Source organism: Carcharhinus amblyrhynchos, chromosome 25 (assembly GCF_965287045.1).
Source record: "Carcharhinus amblyrhynchos chromosome 25, sCarAmb.v2.hapA, whole genome shotgun sequence".
In the NCBI taxonomy this organism is placed as follows: Eukaryota; Metazoa; Chordata; class Chondrichthyes; order Carcharhiniformes; family Carcharhinidae; genus Carcharhinus; species Carcharhinus amblyrhynchos.
The window spans coordinates 32524027-32537240 of NC_137348.1; the positions used below are offsets into that span (position 1 = coordinate 32524027).

Below are 13214 nucleotides of genomic sequence, written 5' to 3' on the forward strand. Positions count from 1 at the left end.
CCCTTTTCAGGACATAAGTGAGGGTTATTTTCCCTTCTTTGCCTGGAGAGACTGCATGTTGAATTGAATTGATTTATTATTGTCACAGGTATTGGAATGCAGTGAAAAGTATTTTTTCTTGCGAGCTACACAGACAAAACATACCATTCATAGGGAACATAGGGAAGAAGGAAAGAATAAGGAGCAGAATATAGTGTAGCCTAGACACTAAAATCTAGTTCATTACAGGAACATTTCTATAATCTCCAAAAAAATTCCAGAGAACTTTCAATGACTACATTGCATTATAGTTACTGATGGTATGGAGAGAAAGATCAGCTTAATAGGACCATTCAAAAGTCTGATGGTGACCTGGAAGAAGCTGTACTTGAGGTGGGTGGTGTGTGTTTTTTCAGACTTTTGTATCTTTCTCCCGATGTAAAAAGGTAAAAGAGAGTATGTCTGGGTTGCGTGAGGTCCTTGAATATGCTGGCTGTTTTGCTGTGGCAGCGGGAAGTGTGCACGGAGTCAACGGATGGGAGGCTGGTTTGCGTGATGGACTGGGCTACGTTCATAACCCTTTGTGGTTCCTTGCACTCTTGGTCAGAGCAGGAATCATACCAAGCTGTAATGCGTCCGGAAAGGATGCTTTCTATGGTGCATCTGTAAAAATTGGTGAGAACCGTAGTGGACATGTCAAATTTTATTACCCTTCTGAGAAAGGAGAAGCATTGGTGGACTTTCCTAACTATAGTGTCGGCATAGGGGGGAGGGGGAGGGGTCAGGACAAATGGTTGGTGCCTGAAGACTTAGAAATTTGAAGTTCTTGACCCTCTTCACTTCATCACCTTTGATGTAGACAGACCATGCCCTCCACTACATTAATTGAATGCAAGATAAACAACTTTTCTGAAGCAAGCTGCTTTCTGCTGCCTTCTTCGCTTCCCTGTCCTGAGGGCTTGACTCTTTACTGATACGTTACCCCAGTCGCAACATATCAGTAAACCTTATGACATCTTGACAAGATAACGTTATGACACCTTGACCAAGTCGATTTCTTCAAGTGTAGTTTAGAAGGGGAGTGTCAGCAGATTAAGACCATAAGGCCATAAGACATTGGAGCAGAATTAAGCCACTTGGTCCATCGAGTCTGCTCTGCCATTCAATCACGGCTAATATTTTTCTCAGCCCCATTCTCCTGCCTTTTCCCCATAACCTCTGATCCCCTTATTAATCAAGAACCTATCAATCTCTGTCTTAAAGACACTCAATGACCTGGCCTCCAAAACCTTCTGCGGCAAAGAGTTCCACAGATTCACCACTGTCTGGCTGAAGAAATTCCTCCTCATCTCTGTTTTAAAGGATGGTTTCTTTGGCCTGAGGTTGTGCCCTCTGGTTCTAGTTTTTCTTACTGGTGAAAACATCCTCTCCGTATCCACTCGACCCAGGCCTTGCAGAATCCAGTAAGTTTCAATAAGATCCCGCCTCATTCTTCTAAACTCCAATGAGTATAGACCCAGAATCCTCAACTGTTCCTCATATGACAAGCTCTTCATCCCAGGGATCATTATTGTGAACCCCCTCTGGATCCTTTCCAAGACCAGCACATGCTTTCTAAGATACGGGGCCCAAAACTGCTCACAATACTAAGTGTACACAAACAGGAACGTTTCTATAATCTCCAAAAAAATTCCAGAGAACTTTCAATGACAACATACAACAAACATCACATTATGGATCTGCACTTAGTTGAAGACACAGTTTTAGCTTCAGAAAGGGAGAAAAGGAAAGCAAGAGCTTTATTGCTGTCTTCCAGCAGTGTTTTTAGATGACTGTGACATTTAGTTTTACTCCTGCTTGGCAAAACCAGTTTTAAGCTCCTGCCTGTATATTCCCAGAAAGGAATTTGATTAGCTATTCTTGCAGTCTTTTCAAAAATATTGGCATGGAGATTTCTTCTTATAATGAAACAGATTTTGTTTGTGTGCATTTAGAATTGTGAGCAGTTCTGGGCCCCATATCTAAGGAAGGATGCGCTGGCCTTGCAAAGGGTCCAGAGGAGGTTCACAAGACTGATCCCTGGAATGCATTGGAAACCCAATAACTTCAAATGGGTGCAATGTTTAACAATGTATGTCTCAAAGGCAAACAAAGGACTTATGTGCTAAATATATTTAAGTCACGGGTAGATAGGCTTTTGACAGACAAGGGAATTAAGGGTTATGGGGAGAAAGCAGGAAAGTGGAACTGATCCACTTCAGATCAGCCATGATCTTATTGAATGGCAGGGCAGGCTCGAAGGGCTAGATAGCCTACTCCTGCTCCTGTTTCTTATGTTCTTATGTATTATTTTCACTTTTTATTTGGAGTCGAATGTTCTTGTTTCTGACGTGTGTGATAATGCCTTTCATTATTTCTTTCTTAGCTTTGCTAACTAATAAATTTGCTCTTTCTTTGACTCAAGGAAACCTTGTTTGATAGCCTCCTTATTAAAATATGAACATATTTGGAATGAAGAAGGCATTGAAGAGACACGGAAATTGAAAAACTTTTGTTGTGACCATCAAGGAAGCCAGATAAAAGCTATCTCCTCCACACCCAGTTATAACATTAAAACCACAAAAAGCCAGATCAAGCATTTCACGAACCAAATGAGATTTACAGCAAAATGGTAGATTCAACCTAACCCCCACTGGTGCTAATATTTTAGTTTAGATTTTATTTTTGATTAAATGAATTTTAATTCATGCAGTGCTCCTGGACAGGAAAACGAAGGATGTGAAGTCAGGCTTTCCAACCAGCCAATTGTTATCTGGAGACCCCTGCTTCAGTAGGCATAACCTGGATGAGATTAGGGTTGAGATTGGACATGCTGCCCACCCCAGGTTGAAATGGCAAGCCAACATCGTAAAGTTTCAAACGAAACGGATAACCACATAGGAGGCTCTTTTGGAACTCTTGAGGTCCTACTCCAATAAACAATAATTGCCTCATTAAGAATAAACCGTCCAGTTTAAAAAAAACTCAGCTAATTAAGAGGCACTTCCTCACAAAGAATATTTAATCACTCTCAACAAATTATAATCAACACTGTGCTTTTCCAGTGATTCATAATTGCTCATACGCAACACGTATGAGTACTTCCTCCATGTAGCACAGTCAGATGGCACTCAATCAGTATGAGGGAGTTTTAGCTTAATTTACAAAATTTGCTGTTAGTTTGAGAATGGATCTGCATCTCTGAGTCACAGCAAACAGGCTACCAGTTCAGTATGGGAGTCAAGACAGCATCCTATACGAGTGGAGATTCAATTCTGGCCTCGGGTATCTGTCTACGTGGAGTTTGCACATTCTTCCAGTGTCTGTGTGGGTTTCCTCTGCGTGCTCTGGTTTCCTCCCACAGTCCAAAGATATGCGGGTTAGGTTGATTGAACATGTGAAATTTCACCTTAGTGTCAGGGGATTATCAAGATAAATACAGCGACAGGGCTTGGGTGAAATTGTTGTCAGTGTAGTCTCGATGGGCTGAATGGCCTCCTTCTGCCCTGTAGGGCTTCGATGATTCTGTGAATAGATTTCACGCCAGCAGTAAACGGTTCCTTAGGGATACAAGTTGTACTGAACTTGTACCAGAAAATGTAGGATCACTAAAACTTTGTATAGAGGAAATTTTAACGAATGCAAAGATCAACAAAAGAACAAAGAAAATTACAGCACAGGGACAGGCCCTTCGGCCCTCCAAGCCTGCAGCGACCATGCTGCCTGATTGAACTAAACCAAAGAACGAAGAAAATTACAGCACAGAACAGGCCTAATTCACTTCAATCCTTTTATCAGTGAAGGGATGACTGCTCCATTGTCTTTTTGTTATTATTGAAAAGATAGTTAGTCGTCAGATAATTTTCCTTAGCAACTTCTGGACACCATGCCATCTGCTGGAGCTATCGGGACGGTCCATTACGTGATAAAAAATACCATTTTGTCTTTGTACAAGACCTCATGTAAAATGCTGTGACTAGTTTAGATACCCTTAAATGATGCGTATGGCTTTGTAAAAGATTCAGGGGAGGACCAGAAGGGTAACACCGTGGTTGAAAGCATCTTAACTACCCAGATAATTAAAAGTTGCGACTATATGCTTGAGATACATGGAGCACAGGGCAATTTGACTGAGCTTCAGAAAATAATGAACGGACTGGATTGCGCGTACTTCGGTTCTTTCTGGATAACCTGCTCTATGTACTTCTCTGCATTAACCAAATAAACGGAATCAACAAGTCGTGGGGTGAATTAAAAATGTAATTCCTTATCGGGATACCACACCAACGTTAGCAGAATCCCTAAAGAAACTTAAAACATCAAAAGAAATATGGTTAAAGGGGTCAATAAATTATCCCAATCTCCGCAGTGCCCACTGTGTGTGGACGGTGTAAATGGTGTCAGGTTCACTTCGACTGCGTCATGTGTGTGCATACTGAGGAATGATTTAATGAGTTAGGTTGAGGAGGAATGATAGTCTATGTGTATAAAATGCAGAATATAAGAACTAGATGGATGATCGGCAATTCTTACTTTCTCGGAGAATAGTAGATGCAAAGTACAAGTTGACAGTTGGTGTGATGGATGCTGATTCACCATATACCATTCAAAAGGAGCTGTAATGATCCCTGGCTAGGGCAGAGATCGTGTCAAATAGGTACAAATAATATGTTATGTTCAACGTGATCTACTGGGCTGGTTTAGAAAACAGAGAAGGACGTGAGAGGAATTTTGTAGACATTCTTTCTCCCATAATTACCCTGGAACTTTTTGATCTATTTTCTGTTGTTGTATGAAACTATCTTCATGCCCATGATGTGAAGAGTCTCCTGACAGGATGAAAGAGGCTTTGTAACGAGATAGGACAGCTAGATGCACCAGCTGACCTCCTGCTATCTAAAGTTTTTTTAAGTTCATAATTTCATTCGAAGCAGGTCGCGTATCAAGTTGTGAGCTGCATGTTGACAAAGTGTGTGAGGATAATGAATACCAAGTTTACTTCAGGTGAGAGAGATTTCACACCATTACTTTGAGGTTTTGTAGAGGAAGCCCTGTGGAATATCTTTGTTCTTTCATTTGGTCTCCATATTGACCTTTAGATAGTACATCGCTTCTCGGCCTTTTGGCTAAGATCAAGTGTAGTATCAACATGCTGTACTTGGTTGAAGTCATTAGGTTACATTTTAGCTTCATTTGAAGCAATTTTTTTTAACGCAACATTTGGCTAAGATGCAAATGAGATCAAGCCTTGGAGGAGGAGCTATACCTACTCCAATCAGCTTGGACCATGTAGATCAAGCCGAAGACAGGAGGTGAGAGCTTTGTCTTGTCAGCTTGGATCGGGAATGTCTCAATTTGTTGGGTCTCTGAATTGGATTGGATTGGATTGAATTGGAATAAAGAATTTAAAAAAATTGTTTCAATAATGAGTCAGAATGAGTGTGTCATTGTGGAAACTAGCTTGGAGAAATTTATGAGCCTAGAAATGGAACAACAAGCACTCCACCTCTCTTCCCGACTGGGGTTGCGTGGAGCAACAGCTAATTGGAATGACTTAAGGTAATTATTGTCACTAACCTGATTTGTACTGTGTGAATCAGATGGCAGGGCCATTGCTTCGGGAGTGCAATTCCCACCCACCCTCTTCAATAAATAAAATCCAATTTATAAGAGCTGCCTTTGTCCCCACTGTACTGCCAGCAAGAGGTTTCACCTTATTCCCACTGCTGGAGGAGCATATGTGTGCTTCAACACCGGGGATCACATTTTCTCATCAGATAAATGCATCAACTTCTCTTTTGTTTTATTAGTTGACCTTAATGATAGGATTTATTTTTATTTAATATTGTCACAAGTAGGCTTACATTCGCACTACAATGAAGTTACTGTGAAAATCCTCTAGTCATCACACTCCAGCGCCTGTTCGGGTACACTGAGGGAGAATTTAGCTTGGCCAACGCATCTAACCAGCACGTCTTTCAGACTGTGGGAGGAAACCCATGCAGACACAGGAAAATGTGCAGACTCCACATAAACAGTGGCTCAAGCCAGGGATTGAACCTGGGTCCCTGGCACCATGAGGCAGCAGTGCTAACCACTGTGCCACCCCATGATATAGAATGGTCCAGTGATGTGCAGATTGGGTGAAGTGGCCATGGTAACCTTGCCCCTTAGTCTCCCAAGATGTACAGGTTAAATGTGTGGGGTTTCTGGGTTATGGTGAGAGAAGGGCCTAGATAAGATACTCTGTCAGAGAATCAATGCAAACCTGATGGGCCAAATGGCCTCCTTCTGCACTGTAGGGATTCTATGATTCTATTTCAGATGTGGGGAGAGATATTACTTTATTGATCACATTAACTTAACATTAATGAGGCCCTGTACAAGGGAAAGGAAATTTTGGTAATGCTTCCAGCTATCCAGTGCCCTCTGCTCCAAAGTGCCTCTGGACACTGCAGAAACTTTCCCTTTCATGATCAAACCTGACCACTTGGCTGAGTGTGCTTTTAAGGGAACACGAGAGTAAGGAGGGAAAGTTGGAAAAAGGAAACTCTTCTGGCAGTCATCCAGAACACGTGAAGCTTCCTGGAATTCTATCATGCCACAGGGATTGCACGTTACAGGTTTCATCTGTCCTATTACTGTGCTTAATTCTACTTATGATTTTATCAATGCTTTTAATTTAGTTATCAGACAGAATTTGACAACAAGTCACAGGGAGTTATTAGGACAGTTGAATGCAAGCCGGAGCAAAGAAATCAGTTTTACCACGAGCCTTAAAAAGGACACACACAAAATACATGCACATGCACACATGCGACATATATTGTTACAAAATAGTAAGATGCTATTAAAATGAATGCTTTTTTTTGCACAGGTAAAATCAAACTGTCATGTACTTTACAGTTGGACTTAACCTGGTGTTGTCAGATTTCTTAAATGTATTTTGTAAACAATGTCTGGACAGCAGCTAAGAGATAGGAAAGAATAGGGAACAGAGTGTTCTTTGCAATAGATACTATTGTTAAGCAGAGTTCTTTGAGCCAGGATGTAGTTCAGACGCAGATGAGGTGTTGACAAAGCAGCAGCAAGAGAGAAATTGAGAGAGAGAGAGAGCCATTACTGGGATACCAAAGATTAGGGGCTGAAGGAAATGTTGCATGTGCATGTGTTGTGTGTGTGTCCTTTTTAAGGTAAAACTGATTTCTTTGCTCAAGCTTCCATTCAACTGTCCTAATAACTCTCTGTGACTTGTTGTCAAATTCCGTCTGATAACTAAACTAAGAGCATTGATATAAACATAAGTAGAGTTAAGCAAAATAATAGGACAGATGAAACCTGTAATATGCAATCCCTGTAGCATGATAGAACTCCAAGAAGCTTCACGTGTCCTGGATAACTCTGTGTGCAAGAAGAGTTTCCTTTCTCCAACTTTCCCTCCTTTCTCTCGTGTTCCTTTAAAAACACACTCAGCCAAGTGGTCAGGCTTGATCATGAAAGCAGAAGAGCGGGGGAGGGAGAAAGCCAGCCTTAAGAAACAGCTCAGTCAGAGATAAAGTGCTGAAGGCAAAAGTCAGCTTGTGCAAAAGAGCATGTTAGAATCCCTACAGTGCAGAAGGAGGCCATTCAGCCCATCAAGTCTACAATCCCACCCAAGCCCTATTCCCATAATCCCAGGTATTTACCCTGCTAATCCCCTGACACTAGAATCAATTTAGCATGGCCAATCAACCTAACATGCACATCTTTGGACTGTGGGAGGAAACTGGATCACCCAGAGGAAACACACACAGACATGGGGAGAGTGTGCAAACTCCATACAGACAGTGCCCCAAGCTGGGAATCGAACCCGGGTCCCTGGTGCTGTGAGGCAGCAGGGATATCCACTGTGCCACCGTAGCATCCTAATCTTCACTGAATTGAAGACCATTCCTAAGTCCTGCTCACTTAAGCTCGACAGTGTGGTTATCACTGGCTAGATTTGACTTGACTTGTGCAACAAAAAACATTCATTTTAATAGCTATCATTACGTGACAGCAAAGGCATACACACAAAAACACCCACGATAGCAGAGCACAGGACTTAGGCTCCTGAATGTACGGTTTTTAATGGCATGCTGATGGAAATCATGGATTCACAAAGTTCTCAAAATTGGAGGAAAGCTGAGATTGCAATGAATAATAGGATTGGAGGAGGTTAGAAAGAGAGAAGCAATGTTATGAAGGGGTTTAATGAACAGGCAAATCATCCTAGACCTCTCTCACTTGTCTTGTTATTAAGGAGAACAACAGTTAGAGATGTAAGAATGGGTTGTCATTCATCTGATAACTTAATGAGTAAGTAAAAAAAATCCACTTCCATTTAAAATGGAAGCTGCAATAAGAGATTCTTGTATGTTCAGTTTCACAGCAAAACATCTCTGATCAGTCAATAAAGATTGTTATTTTCCCTCTGTGCCTCCTTTTGTTAACTACTGAGCTGTTGCTCCTTTCCTTTCAACATGTGTTTCCAGCTTGAATTACACAAGGATTCTTGTTGAATAAATGCCAACAGGTTACACATTAAATATATGAAGTAATCCCACATTCAGAGCAATCTTCTTTCGGAGCAAGAACACCGCTGAGCAACAGAAAGTAGCTCACTGAATTGCGACTGTCATTTCACTGCATATTCCTGGCAGGTGATTATATATCACAGAGCGCTGGTTGCTTGCTTGGCTGGAACAGAGGACAAGTGCTGGGCCGAATTTCCGCAGTGCAGCAGGGGTTGGGAACAAAGTGGGGGGGGGGGATCTCATCAAGTGGCCTGATGGATTCCCCACGTGTTTCCAAGGTGCTATGATTTTGCAAAGTAGTTGGGAAGTGGCGAGCCGCTGTAATTCAGCACGCAAACAAACTAATTCGCGGCTCGTGGGAGGGCAGCATGCAATTTTGTTTAGAAGAGCCAGGAGGAATGGATGGGGGCCGGAATTCTATCACCTCACCTGCCACGGAATCGGCGCAGGCGAGGGTCCGACAATGGAAATCTCCGATGGCCTCAGGTGGGAATTTCCGGACTTGCCCGAGCAAGGCCGTGAAATCCTGTCTGGGGTCTCAAGACCCCCATGAGCAGGAGGCAGAATCACAGCTCGGGAGTCAGTTGTGAGCCAGTTTGCAGTCAGAATATTGTGTACAAGATGGAAGGTTGAGGGACCAAAGATGTCCCAAGATGTCCAAAGTTGTGCGGGTTAGGTAGATTGGTCCTGCTAAATTGCCCTTTGTGGCAGGGAGATTAGCAGGGTAAATGTGTGGGTGTCACAGGGAGAGGGCCTGGGTGGGATTATTGTTAGTGAAGGCCTAATGGACCAAATGGTCTCCTTCTGCACTGTGGGGATTCAATGATTCCATGATCACTAAGACAGGATCAGGGCTTGGGGGCAGGGTGTTACAGAAGGTCATGATAGTGCAGTGGATGAAAAGGAAGGCGATTCCTGAACTTAGAGACTAGCTGCTCTTATAACATAAGAACATAAGAACATAAGAAATAGGAGCAGGAGTAGGCCATCTAGCCCTTCGAGCCTGCCCCGCCATTCAATAAGATCATGGCTGATCTGTTGCTGCTCAGTTCCACTTTCCCGCCCTCTCTCCATAACCCTTAATCCCCTCTCTTATCAAAAACCCATCAACCCGCTTCTTAAAAATATTTAGCGAGGCAGCCTCCACCACTTCAACGGGCAGAGAATTCCAGAGATTCACCACCCTTTGAGTGAAGAAGTTCCTCCTCAACTCCGTTCTAAACCGCCTCCCCTTTATCTTGAGGCTGTGCCCCCTAGTCCCACTGTCTTTTTTTAGCGGGAAGAGTCTCTCCACCTCTATCCTATCCATCCCATTCATCATCTTATACGTCTCAATGAGATCTCCCCTCATTCTTCTAAACTCTAACGAGTACAAGCCCAGTTTATTCAGCCTCTCCTCATAGCTCAACCCCCTCAACTCCGGTATCAGCCTAGTAAACCTCCTCTGCACTCCCTCCAAGGCCAAAATATCTTTGCGCAGGTGCGGCGCCCAAAACTGCACACAGTACACCAGCTGCGGCCTCACCAATGCCCTATACAGCCGCAGCAAGACCTCCCTACTTTTATATTCAATCCCCCTCGCTATGAAGGCCAGCATCCCATTCGCCTTCCTGACCACCTGCTGCACCTGCAAGCTGGGTTTTTGCGACTCATGCACAAGGACCCCGAGGTCCCTCTGCACCGTCGCCTGCTGCAGTTTTTCGCCACATAAGTAATAGTCCTTCCTACCATTCTTCCTACCAAAGTGGACCACCTCACACTTGCCAACATTAAATTCCATTTGCCATTTCCTGGCCCATCAACTGAGCATAGATAAGGAACAGCCTCAACAACAGCAGACATAGGCCTTTGACCATGAGGGAAGTAGAGGTGTCTAAGGAGGGCCTGGAAAGAAAATGAAGGTGAGGACCCTCGTAACCGGGTGCTCCGACAAAGAATAATCTCATCGCACCAGTGCTGCAGTAGGCTGCACCCTATCTAGGCAATTTGGTTCCAATCAGTGTGTCATGTTCAGGATCACCTCAGAAAGATTTTCAGCACAGGCTGAGGCCATTTTGACACAACATAACTTGCCAGCTGAAGAAAAAATATTCAGTTTAATCCTACCTGCCAGTTCTTCATTCAAAGCCCTGTAGGTTGAAGTGCCAAAAGAGGATATTCAAGTGTGTTACATCCATATGGGAGTGTAGACGGAGCATGATTTGAATGTGCTACTCAGCAGCAGAAGTGTACAGCAGTGCAGCACATTATATGAATTTCAGTCAAATATTCGCAGAAAAATAAGAAAAAAATAGGACTGTCCAGTGGGGCCATTCACAATGGGCGAGAGAAAAGCAAAGGCGGGGATTTTGCATTGCTTTCTCAAACTGCAGGACCAGAAATTCCCATTTGAAATCAATGGACCGGGAATTATGGAATCCCGACAGCACAGAAGGAGGCCATTCGGCCCAACAAGCCAGTGCTGACAACAATCCCACCCAGACCCTATCCTCGTAACCTCATATATTTACCCTGGTAGACCCCCTGACACTAAGGGGCAACTTAACATGACCAATCAAACTAACCCATGCAACTTTGGGCTGTGGGGGGGGGTAAACCAGAGCACCCGGAGGAAACTCACGCAGACACAGGGAGACTTATGTCCGTCAAATTTTCTGTCCCACCCGTAATGATTCCCACCCTGAGTGGGACTGAAACACGGCCAAACGTTTGCAGTTATACAATGGCCTTGTAATCTCAGTTGCTTATGTACACATTCTCACAAGCAGTGTATGATAATGAACATTTCAGTGATGGAGATGGAAGGGTAAATATTGGCTGGGACACTGCTAGAATGCCCCTTGCTCCAACACTCTTCCAATTCAAAATAGTGGTAGGGGATCTTTTGCACCCCCCCTATCTGAGGGTGTAGATAAGCCTTCATTTTACTGTGTTATCTAAAAGCAGATACAACAACAGTGCAGCACGCTCTCAGTACGGTACAAAAGTAACTGACTAAATTTTGTGCTCTGGAGCTGAATTTTCTTAAATTAGTTGCTCCCCAAGGCTGGGCCCATTCCTGGATTTCGACTGTGCAGGAATGTCAGCGTCATGTGAGGGGTAGGGTGGTCCCACTAATTGGGTCATCTCTACAATAACTGCTCAAATGCAGACAGCAGGCGCAGTTAGGAGATTGCAGAAGGGGGTTTAATTTTAAGGGTGCCCAGTTAGGTTCAAAGTGCAGTCAACCAGAGAGAATCAACCCCAAGGGAGCAGCAAATGGAAAAAGCATTGAGTGGGACAAGGACACAAAATGTTCTCTAGCTGAGAGACTGCCCATCAAAGAAGGGCGCAGGAGGGCATGCCAGGAGCAGCACTGGGCATAACTAAAAATGAGGTGTCAACCCAGTGAAGCTGCAACATCGGGCTACTTACGCCAAACAGCATGACAGACAAGAGCCAAGAAATCCCACACCAACAGATCAGATCAAATTTTTGCAGTCGTGCCATATCCAGTCAGAAATGGCACTGAACAAGTAACAACAACTGGAGGAGGCGGCTCCACAAATATCCCTCCCTCAATGATGAGGGAGCCCAGCACATCAGTGGAAAAGACAAGGCTGGAGCGTTTGCACCAATGTTTCAGCTAGAAAAGTTGACTGGGTGATCCATCTCAGCTTCCCCCTGAAGTCCCCAGCTTGCAGTGTGCGCCACCAGAGGTGAAGGTCACTGTTGGTTGAATTCAATTATTTTTCCCACCCTCTGTCCCTCTTTCTACTTCCCTGGTGACAAGGGTTTGCAGCCTGGTCTTTCTTTCTCCAGCTCTGCTTCTGAAGTGAAAACACAACAAGAAGGTTCTATCTGTTAGCTTTGTTACTCAGCACTTCTTAACAAAGAACAAAGAACAATGAAAATTACAGCACAGGAACAGCCCCTTTGGCCCTCCAAGCCTGCACCGATCATACTAAGAACATAAGAAATAGGAGCAGGAGTAGGCCATCTAGCCCCTCGAGCCTGCCCCGCCATTCAATAAGATCATGGCTGATCTGTCGTGTCTCAGTTCCACATTCCCGCCCTCTCCCCATAACCCTTAATCCCCTCTTATCAAAAACCCATCAACCCGTGTCTTAAAAATATTTAGCGAGGCAGCCTCCACCACTTCAACGGACAGAGAATTCCAGAGATTCACCACCCTTTGAGTGAAGAAGTTCCTCCTCAACTCCATTCTAAACCGCCCCCCCTTTATCTTGAGGCTGTGCCCTCTAGTCCTACTGTCCTTCCTGAGCGGGAAGAGTCTCTCCACCTCTATCCTATCCATCCCATTCAACATCTTATATGTCTCAATGAGATCTCCCCTCATTCTTCTAAACTCTAACGAGTACAAGCCTAGTTTATTCAGCCTCTCCTCATAGCTCAACCCCCTCAACTCCGGAATCAGCCTAGTAAACCTCCTCTGCACTCCCTCCAAGGGCAAAATATCCTTGCGTAAGTGCGGCGACCAAAACTGCACTCAGTACTCCAGCTGCGGCCTCACCAGTGCCCTATATAGCCACAGCAAGACCTCCCTACTTTTATATTCAATCCCCCTCGCTATGAAGGCCAGCATCCCATTCGCCTTCCTGACCACCTGCAGGCTGGGTTTTTGCGACTCATGCACAAGGA

General features: G+C 44.0%; 1 protein-coding gene and 1 non-coding gene across 5 annotated transcripts in view; one reads left to right on the forward strand and one right to left on the reverse strand.

Moving 5' to 3' along the window:
• Positions 1-13214, reverse strand: part of astn2 (astrotactin 2) — a 1598826-nt gene that overhangs the window by 1298305 nt on the left and 287307 nt on the right. The gene's annotated exons all lie outside the window — the stretch shown is intronic.
• LOC145358450 (U2 spliceosomal RNA) lies at positions 5125-5309 on the forward strand. Its single transcript, XR_013889474.1, has one exon. It is a non-coding gene; the product is annotated as a U2 spliceosomal RNA (small nuclear RNA).